General features: G+C 46.3%; 1 protein-coding gene and 1 long non-coding RNA gene across 6 annotated transcripts in view; one reads left to right on the top strand and one right to left on the bottom strand.

Annotated features, from left to right (window-relative positions):
- The window catches only part of runx1t1 (RUNX1 translocation partner 1), a 69,590-nt gene that overhangs the window by 14,941 nt on the left and 34,942 nt on the right, over positions 1-19,707 (top strand). The window lies entirely within an intron of this gene.
- Positions 11,071-13,524, bottom strand: LOC111948210. The gene is made up of 2 exons (XR_002874172.1): positions 13,422-13,524; positions 11,071-11,281 (listed from the first exon to the last, which is right to left on the bottom strand). It is a non-coding gene; the product is annotated as an uncharacterized LOC111948210 (long non-coding RNA).

The following is a 19,707-nucleotide window of genomic DNA, read 5'->3' as shown; positions in this document are numbered from 1 at the left end:
CATGAATAGAACACCAGTCGGCAGAAAGCGGGAGAGGAAAAGCAGGGGGGTGGAGGGAGGGAAAGTGTCCAGATGGCTGGGGACCATCAGCACACGCAGGGAGTGTCTTGCTAGCCTTTTTTTTTTTTTTTCTCAAACTCTGCCTATTGCCCCTTTTCAGCAACACTCACTTTCACTCCCCATATTTTTCTGCAGATTTTTGGCTTTTTTTCTTTTCCAATCAACTCATTAAAGTTAGAGATTTTACTCCTGATCATTGTTTACATGGAACCATTTCTGCACGGTCACAGACACGTATCATTAAGATGCTGTAGTGGAACCCAGTGGAGTCTCTTAAGCCATCTTGCTGCTATTGCAGGTTTTTGGGACCCCAGCATACATATACTGTATTTTTGAATTGATGTCATAAATAGGCCACACCAAAATATAAGGTGCATTAGGCGAGACAAAAGTGTCTTGAACTTGTCACATGCTACACGTTAGCAACTTTAAAAAAACACAATCCGGCACTGCTACGTTAGCTCATTCACAATGACACCCAACCAAACATTTTGAAAGAGCTCCAACTCCATTCCTCTCAAAATTGCTTCGAAATCGTTAAGTCCATCCACAATGAATCCATAAATAATCTATAAATAAGGTGCACTGTCCTTTTTTTGAACAAAATAGTAGCTTTTAAGTGTCCCTTATAGTGTAGAAAATAGTATAATTAACTTCTATGAACAGCTGAAGCTCGTTGGAGAACACTACCCGCCTGACACTTTTTGGATTGCCTTCACAACCTCCACCCCTTCTTTTCTGTTCCATGAATGGAGTACGCCGTTTGAAATGCAATCCTCAGACTGTTTCTGGGGAGTTGCATCAGGTTGCACTGAAGCTGAGGCCATCGTCAGATGGTCACAGGAAGGAAGAGCACTGAGGTTTGCCCTGATGTTCCCTTTTCTCAGTGTAATGTGGCGCTGCCACAATATCTTCTCATGTCTCTTCCCGTCTGTGCGTCTGCACATTGAGTGCTTCTTTCTGGCTAATGTCTTCACTTAATTCTGCTCTACATTCTGGGTTTTTTTCTCCTCATCCTTTTGCCTTTTAGTCTGTGTTTCTCACAGACTATTTTCTTTCCAGCCTGTTTGGTAGCGGCTCACTAATGGTCTCCACTGGAGTGTGAACCCAAAATCATAGACATGCAAAGGTTATTGTGCGGGAGGGCAGAGAAAAGGGTGCAGACTCGTCTAGGTTTGTGGCTATGGTTTTTAAGCTTCGATGCTATTTTAAAGAAGACACACAGAGCGGTCAGTGGTTGTTTGGTGTGTGTGTTAGGGAGACGGGGGGGAACATTTAGTGTTAGTGTGTGTGTTTTTCATTCCACTGCCCATGCTGCTCAAGTGCACCTCCCTGACCGAGTCAAGTCTTCCATCCAAAAAGTCACTCTCATTCTTCTCCATCACCCACACTCAGGATAATACACTCATGACAGCTTCATCTTGCACAAAGCAACCCACTGTCACGGCACTGAGGTCCATTCTCTAATAAAACGCTGTTTTCTCAGCAGCGTTGTGTGGTCATTCTGTGAATTATGTGAAGAGGGCTTTTTTATTTGTCCAATTTCAATTTGAGCACATATGCTAACCAATGCTTTGAGAGGGGGTGTTATAGTGCCAGTGGAGAGGGGTGGGGGTGTTTGTGGGTCATAAACAGAAAGGGATTGTGTCATGAATCTCGGAGAGTGGCGAACCCAGGCGCTGGAACCCAGAAATACAAAAGGTAAGTGGCGGGTAAGAAATGATTTATTTCTTTCCAGGAACTTTTGAATTCTGTGGTGGCGGAGGTCTGAACAGGACAGAGGCTTGTGGCGTGGCTGGAGCGTTTGGCTGTGGCGTGGCTGGAGCGCTTGGCTGTGGCGTGGCTGGAGCGCTTGGCTGTGGCGTGGCTGGAGCGCTTGGCTGTGGCGTGGCTGGAGCGCTTGGCTGTGGCGTGGCTGGAGCGCTTGGCTGTGGCGTGGCTGGAGGTGTTAGGCGCGGTCAGCATAAGCCAAGAGATCTTCTACTTCTCAGAGAGCTTGATGGATGATCCAACTGGCGTCACTCGTGGGATGATTCTCCTGAGGTTAGACAGCAGAATTAATACAAGGCAGACTTGACTTGACTTTAACATGAACATGAATAAGACTAGACCAGGCATAGTCACCATAAGGGGTAACGAACTGGCGTTGAATGATTGAGTTGAGTCTCCTTAAGAGCAGAGGAGGTTGATGAGCTGAGTGACGACAGCTGGTGAAATCAGGAGCAGAGTGGAGAGGAGCTGGAGGGGGAGATCTGACAGATGCCTCATGACAGTACCCCCCCCTCAACGACCGCCTCCAGGCGGTCCAGGACACCGATCCGGGTGGGCACGATAAAAATCCTCAATGAGGGTACGGTCCAGTATAAGGGAACGGGAGACCCAGGAGCGTTCCTCCGGACCGTAACCCTCCCAATCCACCAGGAACTGGTGGCCACGACCCCGGCGTCGGACGTCCAAAACCCTGCTGGCCGTGTAGGCGGGAGCCCCGTCGATGACCCGGGCGGGCGGAGGGGAAGCGGAAGGCGGGCAAAGCGCGCTGTCCAAAACAGGCTTGATCTGTGACACGTGGAATGATGGATGAACCTTGAGGGCCGCAGGAAGCTGAAGACGGACACAGGAGGGATTAATGACTTTTTCAATAGTGTAAGGTCCAATGTAACGGGGGGCGAGCTTGCGTGACGTGGCCTGGATAGGAATGTTCCGCGAGGACAACCAAACCCTCTGACCTGGCTGATAGGTGGGTCCCACCACCCTGCGACGGTTGGCAGAACGGCAGTTGCTCTCCCTGGTGCGCAGGAGTGCAGCCCTGGTTTGATGCCAAATGGTCTGGCACCTGCGCAGATGGTCCTGAACCGAGGGTACTGCCAAGTCCAGTTCTTGTGAGGGGAACAGTGGTGGTGGGTACCCGAGGGCGGCCTCAAACGGAGACAGACCTGTAGCAGAAGAGGGATGCGTATTGTGTGCATACTCGACCCACACCAGATACTTGGACCAGTCCGTGGAATTCCTATCCGCCAGGCAACGGAGAGAAGTCTCCAGCTCTTGGTTGACCCGCTCCGCTTGACCATTTGACTGAGGGTGGTACCCAGAGGTGAGGCTGACCGTGGCACCCAAGGCTGAACAGAAGGTCTTCCAGACTTGTGACACAAATTGGGGCCCACGGTCTGATACTATGTCAGCTGGGATGCCGTGGTGACGAAAAACATTGTGGACCAGGACATCGGCGGTCTCAGAGGCAGTGGGCAACCGTGGTAGAGGGATGAAATGAACAAACTTGGAGAATCTGTCAATAACGGTGAGTATGACGGAGTTACCCTGGGAGAGAGGCAGACCGGTAACGAAGTCCACAGCAATATGGGACCAAGGGCGGCTGGGAGTTGACAGAGGATGGAGCAGTCCAGAAGGCGGAGAATTGGATGATTTGGAGCGAGCGCAGGTGGGACAGGCGGCTACATACTCCTTGACATCCTTGCCCATGGCCGGCCAGAAGAAACGTCTGCGGAGAAGACTGAGGGTTCTGGCTATGCCACCGTGACAGGCGATGCGTGAGGCGTGTGCCCAGGTTATGGCTTCAGATCTTAGAGAAAGAGGGACATACAGGGTACCATTGGGAGGATCAGGGTGGTCGGGTTCCTCACCTTGGGCCTGCATCACCTTGGTCTCGATGTCCCAAGTGAGATTACCAATAATGCAGGAGTCTGGGATGATGTTGGTCGAGTTGGTGTCTAGATTGTCAGAAGCGCAGTATTTCCGGGATAGGGCGTCAGGTTTGGCGTTGCGACTGCCTGGCCTGTAGGTTATGGAAAAATTGAAACGGTCGAAGAATAGACACCAGCGTGCTTGGCGTGAGTTGAGCCTTTTTGCGGAACGAAGGTATGCAAGATTTTTGTGGTCTGTCCAGACGATGAAGGGTTGAACCGCTCCCTCCAGCCAGTGACGCCACTCTTCTATAGCCAATTTAATTGCAAGAAGTTCTCGATTCCCCACATCGTAATTCCGCTCGGCAGATGAGAGTTTTTTTGAAAAGAATGCACAAGGCTTGAGCTTGCCAGACTTCTCTTCTCGTTGAGAGAGAACGGCCCCAACACCAGTGTCTGAAGCATCAACCTCGACCACAAATTGTCTCATAGGATCAGGTTGGATAAGAATGGGAGCTGTCACGAAGAGCCTTTTGAGGGAGTCGAAGGCTTTTTGGGCTGTGGTGTTCCATTGGTAGGACCTAGTGGTGGATGTAAGCTGGGTGAGTGGCGCAGCGATAGCACTATAGTTCCTAATAAAACGACGGTAAAAGTTAGCGAAACCAAGAAACTGTTGCAACTTTTTACGGGAAGTAGGAGGTTCCCACTGAGAGACGGCCTCGATCTTGGCAGGATCGGGACGTATGCAACCAGCCTCAAAAATATAACCGAGAAAAGGGATAATAGAAGTGTGAAATTGACACTTCTCGGCTTTGACAAACAGCTGATTCTCGGACAAACGTTGAAGCACCTGACGAACCTGATTTTGATGTTGAATGGGGTCTCTGGAATAAATGAGAATATCGTCGAGGTACACAAATACGAAACGGTTGATGAAGTCTCTAAGGACGTCGTTGACCAGACGCTGAAAAACAGCGGGGGCGTTAGTAAGACCAAATGGCATGACCAAGTATTCATAGTGACCGAGGGGAGTTTTGAACGCGGTCTTCCATTCATCTCCTTCCTTGACCCGAACAAGATGGTAAGCATTACGTAGGTCAAGTTTGGAGAATATGCGAGCTTCCTGAATGGAGTCAAAAACGGAGGTAATGAGCGGAAGAGAGTATTTGTCTTTAATTGTTATTTGGTTGAGTTCGCGGTAGTCAATGCAGGGTCTCAGGGTTTTGTCTTTCTTTTGGACAAAGAAAAAACCGGCGCCAGCCGGAGAAGACGAGGGGCGAATGTGTCCCGAAGAAAGTGCTTCATGGATGTAACTCTCCATAGCTACTTTCTCGGGACCGGAGAGGTTGAATAACCTTCCCTTAGGAAGAGAAGCTCCATCCAATAGGTTGATGGAACAATCATACGGCCTGTGGGGAGGCAGCGAGCTGGCTTTAGATTTACTAAAGACAGAGCGTAAATCATGGTAGCATTCAGGGACGTTAGAAAGGTCGATAATTTCAGGAGTGTTGGAGGTGAATACTTTAACGGACGGAACGGCTGACTGTAAGCAGTTAGCAAGGCAAAATTCACTCCAATTAGTGAGGCGATGCCGAACCCAGTCAAACTGCGGGTTGTGGCGCTGTAACCAGGAAAACCCCAACACTATTGGATTCTGCGGAGAGTGGGTGACAAAAAAACGGGTGAATTCTCGGTGATTGCCGGAAGAAATTAGCAGAACAGGTTCAGTACAATGCGTGATAATGGACAGATGTTGACCCCCTAACCCAGCAGTTTTAATCGGGGCTTGGAGTTTTTCGGTGGGTAGAGACAGACTGGAGATAATGCTATGGTCAATGAAGCTCTGTTCGGCTCCAGAGTCGATTAGGGCTTGTAGTTCAATGATTTTGGATGCATGGCTAAGCTTGACAGGAATGAAGAGAAAGTTTTTTGAAGTGGAGTCACCCGCCCGCGGCCTGTCTTCTAGCGGGGAAGTTTTGGAGTTTGGACGTAAATTGCATTGATTTACTAGGTGACCTGATTCTCCACAGTAAAAGCACGCACCTTCAACCTGACGTCTCTGCCGTTCATCCGCAGAGAGTTTGGAGTGCCCGATCTGCATGGGTTCGTCCGGACGACTGTAAGAGAGCTCAGGTGATGAGATAGAAAAATGATGCTGTGCCGTACCTTGAGATGTCTTAACAGGGTTTTTGCAAGGCTGAGAAGTCCTTTCCTGTTGTCGCTCCCTAAGACGGGTGTCAGAACGGAGAGCTGCGGTGACGAGCTCCTCAAACGTGCGAGTCTCTGGTTGGGTACATAGGTGGTCCTTAATAGTTTCGCTCAGGGATTGGTAAAATACCCCTCGCAACGCAGGATCCAACCATCCTGCTTCCACTGCTAAGATCCTAAAGTCAATGATATGGTCACTGACAGACCGGTTACGTTGCTTGAGGGCCAAGAGTTTACGAGTGGCTTCCTCCTGTCTCCTCGGCTGATCAAAAACCAGCTGGAATTCATTGATGAAGTGTTCGAAGGTCAGATGGGAAATCGGGTTGACCGCCAAGAACGCCTGGGCCCATTGTAATGCTTTGTTACGGAGAGAGTTGATTATTAGTGTTATCTTGCTATGATCAGAGTGGTAATACCTTGGAGCTTGTAGGAACAGAAGTCGGCACTGAAGCAGAAAACCGCCACATGCCTCGACTTCGCCGAAGAACGGCTCTGGTTGTAGACGGAAATTTTCCGGAGTCGAGGCGGAAGCGGATGTGGAGACGTTGCTAGAAGCAGGAAGCGTAGCTGTAGTTACAGGGGTAGCCATTTGCCCTGTAACAGCCATTAATGTTTGTGTTAAGCTGTCGAGGTGTCGAAAAAGTTCCTGTTGGACGGACGCTATTTGAGACAGGGCGGCGGCTTGACGATCCAGGGCGATGCCTTGTTGATTTACCGCAGAGCGTAGTCCGTCTGGGTCAGCTGGGTCCGGAGTTTGGCCAGTTCGTTCTGTCATGAATCTCGGAGAGTGGCGAACCCAGGCGCTGGAACCCAGAAATACAAAAGGTAAGTGGCGGGTAAGAAATGATTTATTTCTTTCCAGGAACTTTTGAATTCTGTGGTGGCGGAGGTCTGAACAGGACAGAGGCTTGTGGCGTGGCTGGAGCGTTTGGCTGTGGCGTGGCTGGAGCGCTTGGCTGTGGCGTGGCTGGAGCGCTTGGCTGTGGCGTGGCTGGAGCGCTTGGCTGTGGCGTGGCTGGAGCGCTTGGCTGTGGCGTGGCTGGAGCGCTTGGCTGTGGCGTGGCTGGAGGTGTTAGGCGCGGTCAGCATAAGCCAAGAGATCTTCTACTTCTCAGAGAGCTTGATGGATGATCCAACTGGCGTCACTCGTGGGATGATTCTCCTGAGGTTAGACAGCAGAATTAATACAAGGCAGACTTGACTTGACTTTAACATGAACATGAATAAGACTAGACCAGGCATAGTCACCATAAGGGGTAACGAACTGGCGTTGAATGATTGAGTTGAGTCTCCTTAAGAGCAGAGGAGGTTGATGAGCTGAGTGACGACAGCTGGTGAAATCAGGAGCAGAGTGGAGAGGAGCTGGAGGGGGAGATCTGACAGATGCCTCATGACAGATTGTTTGTGATGCCACAAATGGTTCTTTTACAAAAGGGGGGGGGGGGGGACTTGGAGCCAGGGGCGGAGCCGGGGTGGGGGGCAGCAACAAGCTTTGCCTCCCAATTTTTCAGTCAGTATTAGTAACATTATTGGCTCCTTTAAGCAAAAGTAACAAAAGCAGTGTTTTAAATGAAATCTTGAGCCGCTTAAATTATTGGCCTCAGTAGTAAAACAGTTTGAGATACATGTTTTGATCCTTTCATTTGTAATGGTCTGCCACTCTGCTGTTCTCATTTGCCACCCTTCCAAATTCTTCTGCACTCCCCCATATAAAATGTTTTAGCTCTGCCCCTGTTTGAAGCAATAATTGACTTCTGAAATGCAATCATCAGAAAATCCTGGTTGCTCCATCTTCTAATTGGTTTACCAAATTTCCAACTTAGTATAACTCTTAAAACTATAGAGCATCCATTCTTCGTAAACATGGCGGCGAATCAGAGCTTTGCTAACATGGGAACTTTCACAGCCTCGTTTCCACTGAGTTGTTCAGTCCGGTCTGGTTTGGTTTTGAATGGTCCAGGCAGTTCAGATGAGCCTTTCCACTCAAAGTTGAACCGTCACAGTGCATGCAGGATAAAGCTAACAAAAACAATGGATGTCATCCAGCACCTAATCCACAGATACAAGTCATTTAATGTTGTTTGAAAAAAATATATTGCAGGCGGTGAAGAGGAATACTTTCTTGGAGTTTTCTTTTTGTTGTCACAATTACCTTCAGCCAATCAGCGTGTTTCAACAGTAGCTCCACCCTTACTTGTCCGTTCCCTTTTTCTATGGACCTACAACCAACGGGAGCCCAAAAATGGCACGGTTCGGTTCAGTTTAACGGTTCTGTTTTATAACGGAGATGCTCAAAATACAGGATCAGACCGGAGCACTTTATGTCTGCAAAATATAGAACATGTCCTGTCGTTCTTAGTTTGTAACCCAGAAGGACGAAACAGGTTGCCTTGTATACACCATTCGTTTGTTTCGTTTACATGCGTACAAATGTAAAAGTAAGAAATAAATCATATAAATATGAAGATGTTAGCTTTTCAAAGCCATATGTGAGAAATCACGGGCTAATCTGATTTATCTGAAAACTGCAATCATCAGATAATGGATGTTGGCTTATCTTGATGACTTTAGAAATCAAATAACTTCTAGTGTCCTGTAAATTGACTCAATGTTGCACCTTGCAGACGAAGAACTTCTCGAATAAAGCATGCAGTTTGATGCGCCTTCAAGCTTTCTGTACACAAAGACATGCTTATTTAACTCAGCTCCATTTAGGTCCCATACAGCGTCAAACACCATGTCTGGGTTGTCTGTATCTCCTGTGCATTTGTTTCCATTTTTCAAAGGTGGATTGGAAGCAGCTGGCACAATTATGAGTGTTACAAAATGTAGATCAATTCAAACAACCCTCCGCCTTTCTGCTGTGGAGTTTTGGAAAAGCTTTTGTCACTGTCTGTCGGATAATGCGCTTTGACGAGCTACTCTGTGAAAGTGTTTGTTCGGTTGCCTATGTCTGTTGCTGTTATTGCATGTTTTTTTGTTGTGGATGAGATGCTGAAGGAGGGATGATTCCAGGCAATCTGGGACACTGGAACGAGAACAAATGATTTCAAAGGAGGCTTAAGGATCCTGCATTCACACATGTGAGGAGTGAGTTTCTGATTCTGTCTTAAATCCTTATCAGGTGGAGAGCACACTGGCAGATCTTGGAACATAGATGCTGTTAAAATAGAGAATTCCTAGTGAAGTTCTTGTTATTTATCAAATCAACTACATTTGTCATGGTATCATCTGCATTAAAGAAAGTAGGAGTCTTTAATTTTAGGGACATAAAACCTCATTGGAGCTTGTTTCGGATGTTCATTGAGCACTCACACAGGTTGGCTCTGATCTATCTCGCTGTAGTTCTTTTTGTTTCTCACCCTCCTCTGGCATTTACTGGCATTTTTAAGCAGCTCAGCAGGGAAAATGAGGTTTGTTGTCTTTCAGTAATGTGGAGACGCTTTGTCTCTCATCTTCTCTGCTGTGAGCCAACGCACAACCGCACTCTCTGAGAGGGATATAAATGCAGTTAAAAGAGGGATCAGGGAAATTTGGAGCTTTTTTTTTTGGTCTGCTATGCTCCTGAACTTGACATTGAGCGAACGCGCGTGTGTGTGTGTGTGTGTTGGTTTGCATGTGTGCAGATGCCTGCAAGCTGACAGGGAGTGAAGCCCAGACATATGTTAATCAGATGTTGTGATGATGGTAGAGCAGAAGGAGAGGGGGGGGGGGGGGGACACTGCAGGGAATGGGAAGGGGGGGGGTGAAAAGAAAGAGAAGATTTTAGCAGACAGAGTAAGGGAGGAGGAAGAAGTGAGAACTGTGATGAAGGAAGAGAGGCAGAGAAGAGCGAAGGAAAGAGCAGCACTGATAGTATTGGTTTGACTTGGTCCACCAAAAATGAAACATTTACGGCGGTTTGTTAGTCATAAACACATCTGATCGGTCGAATACATGTTACTTTTTTTGTTTTAACCCCTCATCTTATACTTGCTCGAGTATCACTGATATCATGTTTCCTATTGAAGACCCAGTCCAATAAAAATAGTGTTTTTGTTATTTGAAACATGTTCTTGTGGCACTTTTTTCTCATGATGGGGGACACTAGTGATGTAACTGAGTATTTCTTTATTCAAACTGTGGTAAACCAGGTTTGAAAAAGATCACATTTGTTTTGTAGAAAATGCGCTGTCTCCCTGCTTTCGACCATTCCGATGCATCCGCTTGCAGACGAATAGATCCATGTGCGTCTTTGTTTTCCTCGTCTGAGCTGGAATCTGGCTCCAACATCGCTCGCCATTTTTGTTGCATCGATAATGTTGGGTGGGGGGGTGTGAGGGGCTCTAAGATAGCTGGAGTGCGTAAACAGGTGGGTGACAGGAAGTCAGGGCAGCCTTACTTTGTAGTGACTTTGTGATAAACTCCTGCTGCTCTGCAGAAACAATATGTCCTAGAAAACAACACAGGTATTTTGGCCAAAAACAGCATAATCAGAATTGAAAGGCCAACAGGAAGGCTTTTACAATAGATAAAATGATGATCGGAGTGGGACTTTAGGTTACAAAAAAGCAGGTTGTAGACCTTATTTTTATGTCTCCATTTCCAACTTTTTGAATTCCCGTTTTTGTATACAGAACATTGCCTTTTGCTCTTTTGGGATGTCTTCACACTGAGCTGTTTGGTCCACGAAGGACTTTATAATCTCAGTTTCATTTGATGGAAATGAAAACTCAACTAAATGCTAATGAAGACTGAACAAACTCAAGTCCACCTGAAAATGAAGAGAACCCTGACTGGGCGTTTTCTATTCTCTTGAGTTGCATAAATTGCAAGGCCATCAGAAGGTAATCGCCCCAATCGTTGTGAAAAGTGACACAAGGTGATGACATAATTTGCAATGACAACGTTTCCTCTTCATGTTTTTTTTACTCTATGGTCAAACTGAACCAAAATAAGATGTGACCTTTTTCTCCATTTCCTGTCAGTCAAACAGACATAATCAAATTAACTGGAAACACTCTTCAGTGAGTTGACCAACTCAAACTTCTTAAACTTAGTTCTATGTTTACCGTACAATAGGGCACACTGGATGATCATCAATGATTGGTCTACGTTGGAACTTTTGTCTTGTAGAAGGCACAAGAACTAAAAGGTGCTATAAGCGAAACAAAAGAGTCAGAGATAAGTCAGTCAGTCAGACTTTATAAATTCTATTCACAGTGACTCTAAAACTTGATAGCAACACACTACAGGTCAGCCATGTTAGACGCCTCAGCCGCATGACCATATTCACAACGTCTGTAACTCCCAACTGGTTAGTAACACCAAAAAAAAAACAAAAAAACACAGTCCTCGTACCTCTACATGTTAGCCGCGTTACAATAACACCCAACCTTGTTTTTTTTTTTGTTTTTTTTTTTTTTTTTAACTTGTCCTGTCCAACAGCTAGGCAGACAGATGAGAGCTGAGGGCCTCTTGGGTTGGACATATTTTACTTTAACAAGAGGGGTTATTAATCTTCAGACAAACCAAAGTTATGTCTGAATAAACCCCTTTTGTAATTGAGGCCAAACTTTATTAATTTCAAACATGTCTGAAAATCTTTGGTGTTGGACCGGACGGAAAAGGAAAGAGGGGAAGAAGAAAGAGGGACGTTAGAGAGAGGGGGGGTAGGGGGTGATAATAGGAGGGGAAGGGGGATAAGACCATGAAGCAGCATAAAGCAACAAGTTTACTGGTTGTTAATCATTATGGTAAGGTTCAAATGTAAAAAAAAAAAACAAAAAAAAAAAGGGCGGAGCCTGTCCACACACACACTCAAATGTTATAAACACACCTGTTAGTTGCAAAAATGTCCACCTGTCGACATGTACACAAAACAGATAGTGTTCACACGCATACTTATGCCTTAAAACCAACTAGTGTGAAATATTTCAGTCATTCAGTCTGTTGAGCTGACACCTGTGCTCAGGTGAGTGTTTATGTTCTTCTAAAATGGATGGTGGAACGTGAAAAGAAGGAGGGAGAGTGCCCAGCCATCCCCACCCCAAGACCCCCACCGCACCAGCAGCGGCAGCCGGATTCCCCCCAACACCACACGGGAACCGGCAGGGAACAACCGCCGCCCGGGCGACCAAGCCCGCCACCCAGGCCAGGGCCAGCAGGGCCGCCGCAAGGCCCCCAGAGCCAGAGAGCAGGGAGGCACGGAGGGAAAGAGGGCGCCGCCCCAGCCCAACCAGGAGAGCAGCCCCCCCGCCGCGCCGGGAGAACCCAACGCAGGGCCCCACCGGAGAAGGACGCCCACAGCCCCAGACGAGCACCCCACCACCACCCAGGAGTTCCGGGCATCCCCCCGCCCCAACCCCAGGTACGGGCCAGGACCCCCCAAGGGAGACCCACTCCGCACTCCAGGCAGCCATCCGCCCGGCCAACGGTTGGTCCAGGGAGGAGCGAGGCAGGGGCCCGCCGCCCCCGCCCAGGAGGGGGGAACCCCGGGGAAAAAAGAGGGCCCACAAGGGGTGTTGTAAATATGGCCCGACCAGGCTCGGCCACAGTTGGAAATTTGGCGGGGCCCAGCACTCAGGAGCAAGGACCAGAACCCACCCCCCAGGGACACGAACACCCCCGGCTCAGATGTAATGTGAACCCCCCCACCGCGCGGAGAGAGCACCGCCGGGCCCAGGAAGCCAGCACCCCGGGGACACAGCCGCCGTTGCAAAGGGGCCCGTACCCCCCACCAGGGAAGAGGCAGGGGACAGATGGTCCTAGGTCCCACCTTCCTTGCAAAATGTGTGTGCGTGTATGTGTGTTTGAGAGAGTGTGTGTGTGCATGTGTGTGTGTTTATGTTGGGATGTATATATTGAGGGGGGAGGGGTGTGTGTACTAAGGGGGGTGCGGTTAAAATTGGCGGGTAGGGCACTAAGGGGACGTCTCCTGATTACTCACAGTGACGTCCCCTCACCCTCCCCACCAAGGGGCCCTAAATGTCTAAGGTGCGGTTAAAATTGGCGGGTAGGGTGCTAGGAGGACATCCGCTGCTTGCTGGCAGTGATGTCCAAGCACCCCCCCTACCAAGGGCCCTACATGTCTAAGGTGCAAATAAAACCGAAAGAGGGGGGGCCCACTCCATACGGCAACCACAGGAGGGGGGTCACTGCCTAGTAAACCCCCCCCCCCAAGGCTCATCGCAGGCTAAGCCCCCCACCCCCTCACCCTATTATGAGGTTATATGAGGAAGGGGGTAAGTTGGGGACAGATGATAGACTGTCCCCCGGTGGTCAAACAGCCGTCCCCCGCCCCCCCCCCCAGCAAGGGGGCCAGGCCCACCCAGCCCCGGGGCCCCACCCCCGGAGGCGCAGACACCCCAGGCCCAGCACCACCACCCCCACACAGAGAGAGGGGAGCCAGAAAGCGCCGGCCCCCCCCGGAGCAAGCCCAGGCCCCCACCCCCAAACGCCGGCCCTAGAAGAGCTCTGGTCAGGCCTCGACGGGACCGAGGCAGCCAACCGGCCGGGGAAACCGCCGATGGAAACCTTGTTTGCAGCGGGATTGATCCACACATAAGGCACTCCGCATTATAGGGGGCACTGTAGTTAAGTGCAGGAGGGGCATGGAAAATCAGGGTTTATCCAGTGTGGGTCCTTTGGGGGCTGGGTCCCCAGCCCTGATAAAATACAGGGAGTTTGTCAGGAAGGGCATCCGGCGTAAAAAAACTCTGACAAAACCACCCTCACTGCCTGAAGGGTTATGCCGAAAGAACAGTAGTGCAGAAAATACAGTAAGTAGTACATGTGTAGTCCACTCATAAAATACATATGCATTGTAGATTAAAAACTAAAAAATTGAGTTTTTTTGTTTTTTAAACTGCTAAATGATGCTATTCATAGATTATGGATTTGTTGTACACAACAAATGACAATACACAAAGGCTTGATTCTCAAATTGACAGTGAAGGAATGTGAAATGAGTTCAAATGGTTTGGAATGAGGGGGGGGGTCGTGCATTTGGACTCAAGAGGGGGCAGAAGCAGCAGACGGCAGCTCCAAATGGATTTTCCTTGTTCATAATAAGGCAACTTCTTGCACAACATGTGGCATCGTATGGAACTGGGGGATTGGAAGAAGGGGGTGCTGTCGAAGGATAAGAGAGGCAAAAGCCGAAACAGAAGATTGGAGACATGCTGGAAGTCATAAAGACAGAGCGGCAGCCGGAGAAGGGCAAACGAGGGAAAACGGCTCCAGACTGGAAGAATAATACAAGTGGAAAAGTGTTCAGTCGTAGATCTTCTGGATGGGGGTGTGATGCTGCCAGAGGGCAGAAGGAGATTGGGGAGAAGAAACGATGGGGCAACAGCTAGAAGATGGTGGTGGAGAAAAAACAGAAGATATTTCAGATATTGCTGTTTTTCCAAGCCAAAAAAAAGTGTATATATACATATATATATATATATATATATATATATATATATATATATATATATATATATATATATATATATATATATATATATATATATATATATATATATATATATATATATATATATATATATATATATATATATATATATACTGTATATATATAAAAGGCATTTTCATTGAAAACTCTGTCCGCCTAAGGCTCATGGAAACTTACTCAAGCGGAAAGAAAGCACATGCTACATGCGGGGTGCTTCTGCTTTTCCTTGGCCTTCATTTTCAAACAGACCTTTTTTTTAAATGAGAAACATATGAGGAGCAGCTTCACCCAAGGAAAGTCTGTAAGGAGTAACTACTTTTAGCTTCACTTTGATGTGAATTCCACGGTCCACATTCATGTTACCTCACCACACCTCTCCTTTCTTATTCTCCACTTCTGTCGCCTCCACTATCTCCCGTTTACAGCTCTTGTTACCATTTTTCTCCAGGTTGGTTTTTCTTTTGTTCACTTCTTCGTCATCTCAAAAGGAACACTGCTTTATAAAAGAGCGAAGGATTTTTTTCTCCTCTTCCTTTCAACCTTCTATTTAGTTTATCCTTTTCTCAAGATTCTTTTTCAGGTATGGTGTCCAGGTTTTTATTTATTTAATTTTTTTAACACAATCCCACTGTTTACTTTGTGTATTTTTGAATTGGTCTCATGGGAACATTTTAAAAGAGATGGTGAAAACTCTGAAATCCAAAAAAAAAAAAAAAAACATAAAGAAACTTTGATGTTATATGAAACAAAACAACAAAGCAATTTGATTGACAGGTGGAAACAACTCAAAGTTGGGATCCATGATTGGAGATCCGTGCAATGGGAGATTGTGAGGAAAGGATAAAAAGGAACGCTGCGTTTATGGGAGCGAAAACAAGGGCAGAGAAGGAAGCTCAGGGAGAAGTAGGAGGCAGTGCACAGATGGTGAGCTGTCAGTGGCCGGCTGTGCGGGTGTGCGGCGCGCTCATACCATACATATTTGTGGACGCACGTGAAAGGGAAGCGGGCGCCTGCCCTTGCTTTCTTGCGTGCACCCATGCGTGTGCTCGCGTTCCAATGCCCTCTGAGCCAGGGGAGAGGAGAAGCACTGCATGTGCGCAGAGCTGTTCTACCCAGATGGCGCTGGCAAGAAGACATCGCAAGGCTGGCGGAGTTGGCACAGCTCACCCAGAGCACAGTTGGCACTGCGAGCCACCATGCTTCCCCCCTATGCACCGAGGTGAGAGTACCTGCTGGCAGCCTCCTGAGCTCAATGACTGACCCAGTCGGTTAACTTTTTCTGTTCTGAGTGACCTCTGACCCCGCCGTTGAGAATCAACAGTGCAGCATCAAACTGTCCGTCACAGCAGGAGAGTTCTGAAATGGTTTCCTCTGCGCACAGCTGCTTTGTAATTACGCCGCTTCTCTCTGTTCTTCCTGCTTTTATGCCTTCATTTTTACCCTCAAATAACTGAACTGTGATGGGCTTTAACTGTGCCATGATCGCGCTGATCTATAGGCCTCGGCTGGCAGGGATCCATCATCGAAGGCTTTCAGCCCGACGCCTTGATGTGTTCCCGCTCAGCTCCCCTCAGAGGAAACCAACTCTGCAGACAGAGAAGAAAGCCCCCCATGAGTGTTTGTGCGTCTCTGTGCGGCAGATGCACGGGAACGCCGGCGTGCGTGTGGGCTCCGGTGACTTTATATTTCACATGCCATAATCAGGAAGTGTAAACTAACCGCAGATGTGTGTGAGCACACATATGTGCGTGTTTCTTTTGTGGAAGCAGCTGCACAAGTGGCAGCGAGTGCCAGGTCAAGACAGAATTTTGCAATCGTGTGTTTGCGTCGGCGTGTATTCCGAAGCATATGTGTGCGTGCGTGTCAGGGTTTCTGTGAGTGTGGGGGAGGGAAGCACGAGGGGGGGGGGGGGGGGGGTTCTGAGAGTAAGGAATTTGGCCACCCATCTGCGATAGGGTATTTCGCTACTGTTTCAGCGGGCGCACACATACTCACACACACATGCGGAGCACGGTGCCAGGCAAGCTGTTCACTAGCTGGCGCTGGCAGCGCTCCAGAGAGAGTGGTGGCATCCATCTGTAGCAGCAGAGCGCGCTGAGGATGTGTGTCTGCGTCTGGGTTGTGCGCACGTGTTTGTGTTTATTCTGCTGAACACACAGAACAATGGATCTGTCGTGACGATATTAGGGAGTATCAGAGGAGTTCAGACTAGTGCTGAAAAACTGCTGATGGTCTTTGAAAGGTGAATGCAAAAAAGGGACAGTGATCCAAAGCAGCTCCTGCAAAACAAAGGCTGCAACATGCAAGAAGGACCTACGAAATGTATCAAAGTAGACCTAAAAATGATTCCTATTACATTATAAAGGGCTTATATCATAAGCCTTTTAGAGTAAACTATATCCATGATTTTCTATTACTTTTGACCAACGAAAGAGGGATTTTTAAACAAAATATGACTTATTTTCACAGTTCATTATCCTAACTGGAGGTAAGATGACTCTATCTCTAAGGCTCCGCCTTTTGCTCCGGATGGGTGCCGCCCAGTTCATGACGTCATCCTAGAGAGCTTGCCTCGTCAGCGTGTCTGTTTCGCCCACTGAAACAAACAAGATCCAAACTTTTACAAAGAGGGATGTGCATATTGTGCATATAAAAGGAAAGCTTTTTGGCTGACAACCAGTGTTTGTGTTAGCCTGGGGGCGGTGCTGGCAGGACAGGCTCTTTCTGGAAGGGGCTGTTATTCACTTATCTATCATAATGTGAGAACCAACTTGTTTTCTGAGGTTGGGAGGGGCTGGTCCTCAGAGTGCAACATCAAATTACCACTTTGGGGTTGATTTTTGTGAGGAATTAACATTTTAATACACTCAAGAGCTCAAAAGGTGGACCTTGCATGATCCTTTAAGTCCATACCTCCCTCTGCTACACAGGTTCTAGCAACCACTTTCAATGAAAATGCATGTTTTAGGCTGCGGAGTTCAAAACTTGTGCTAAACAACTTTTTATGACCGTTTTTTGGTAAAACGTGTGTCCATTGAACGCATGATGAAAGTTAAGGTAGGTAGAACTTTGACGCTACAAACATACCAGGCATGTGATGCGCTTTCAAAAACAGTGTGAACGTTAGATGTTAGTATGTGACAGACTTTTATTGGGAAAAGGTTTTTGAAATGGTTTTCTTTTGTATTTTTTTAACAATTAAAGGGGAAAAAGTGTTTTAAAATGGAAAAAAACCTTCGAAAAAGTAGTCAGAAAAGACAGTGATGGCTGGGATGATTATATCTTTATTTATACACTGGTGTCCAACAATAAAAGCATATTTTTTTCACACTTTAGACTGTTTTTGGACGCTTTTAAGTGAAATTAAACTCAGAATTTGAAGTAAAGAGGGGTACCAGCTGGCTCATTTTTGTTTTACAAACACATCTCAATCATGTAATCAACTATCGTTGTGTTTTCTAAAGGCTTTTTGTCAGCTGAACTCATGTTTAACATCAAAATGTAGGCTGGCTCAAGTTACCAAATACGGTATTTTGTGGGATGAAGTGTTAAACATCTTGGCGATGGGGAAAAAAGAAGTGGGGTGGAAAGGATTTTTTTTTTGTTGCTGTTTTCCAAATCTGGTTCCACTTTGCAGCTCCTGGAACACATTTCCAAAATCGCAGACATCTTTTTTCAGAGTAGTTCAGAGATGATAGTTAACCGGCTGTAATTTCCAACACACGGCGACCGTCATGCGGTATTTTAAAAAAAACACCAGGCAAAAGATCAAGTTCCCTTCCTTACCGCTGCTTCGGGACCCCCACCCCCGTCCTTTTTTTTTTGTGCTCATCTTTTGCCTCTCACATTGGATTTCTCCATCTGCCTTTAATGGTTGCCTGATGTTATTTCTTGATTCCAAATCCTTCCTCTGCTTCCCTTTCAGAGTTCTTTCTTCTCTTAAGAACTCTGTTTTCCAAATCTGTTTAAACCTTGACCCTCCTCATCTCTGTTTGCTTCTTATAAGTCACTCACATTAAATGTACTCCCACGCAGCGTGCCTCCATCCATCACTCTGTCCCTCTCCTCACAAAAAAAGGGAAAAAGTTGATGTAAAACATAAGCCTCTTTACTGCCTGCTGAAAATAGATTTCACTCCTGTGGAATGGAATGTAAATCTTTCTTTTTGGTATCAACTCTCACACTTAAAGATCAGCTGATCAAGAAAACAGCTGAGGAACCAGCATCTTTTGTGAATCTATGATGGTTGAAGAGTTTTTACCTTTTTATAAAAGTTGTGAACCAATCGATTGTTATGCAAAAGTCCTAAAAGGTGCGAAAAACATGATGCAACAAAAAAAAAAGAGAAGAGTCTTGACTGAGGTGACATGCTTTGTTTGTTCTGTCTGATCTGAGTCTTTCTCTTTTCTTTGTGTATAACATTGTTTTATGTTATTTCTAATTATACCATGGTCCAGGCGAATACTCGATTCTGATTGGCTGGAGGGTGTCCATTAAAAAGTGATAATGGACATCTAAAGAAGAAGTTCCGGTCACAGAGCCTGAATGTTCAATATTGGTGCGCCGACTTACACGTCAGTTGGTAACTGGAACATTACAAACTTAAAAGATAGATTTAAAAATGGATTTAAAAATGGTGTAATTGCTTGAATAAAGTTCACGGTGGACATTTTTCATATCAAAAGTGATCTAGATCGGAAATTTTGCTTCATCACTTGATCAAAGGCAAGCAGTAAAAGGTGAACTTACCCTCTAAAATGATGGTTTGTATCATTTAACGTAAAGTTTTGCATACATACCACTTTCCTTTGCTGCAGCAGAGCCGTTACCGTGACAACATATTTGACCATGTATCAAATAGTCCGCTACCTTGGAAAAAGTGAGACATAAATATTAATTTTTTTCCTACATATTTCAAACATGAACAGGAAAACAAAAAATTGATCAAGGTATCGAAAAAGTAATGAGTATTTACGTTTTCTCTTGCCTCTACGAAGTTTTTTGTTATTGTACTTTTTCATTCTGTTATTTTAGTGTTTTATATGCTCTTTTCGCATTAGTTGACTCGATTGGTACATGAAAGAGCAAATAAAGGTACAAAAAAAACATTTTATTCCGAAGTAAGCGAGGTATGAGATGGATAATTCAATTCAGTTCAATTTAACTTTATTTGAATGGCACTTTTCCTGCTGCAGAGCATCTCAATGCGCTTCTCATAATAAAATAGATATTAGTAAGATAAAAAATAGTAGTAAAACATAGTAAAAATAATTCTAATAATAATGATTATTTTATTTTAAAAATAAAAAAAAAACACATGAAAAACCCAACACATACACACCCCACCAGTATAATCAAAAT

The sequence above is a fragment of the Oryzias latipes genome, chromosome 11 (assembly GCF_002234675.1).
Source record: "Oryzias latipes chromosome 11, ASM223467v1".
NCBI classification, from domain to species: Eukaryota; Metazoa; Chordata; class Actinopteri; order Beloniformes; family Adrianichthyidae; genus Oryzias; species Oryzias latipes.
This window is presented reverse-complemented; position numbering and strand designations above follow the sequence as displayed.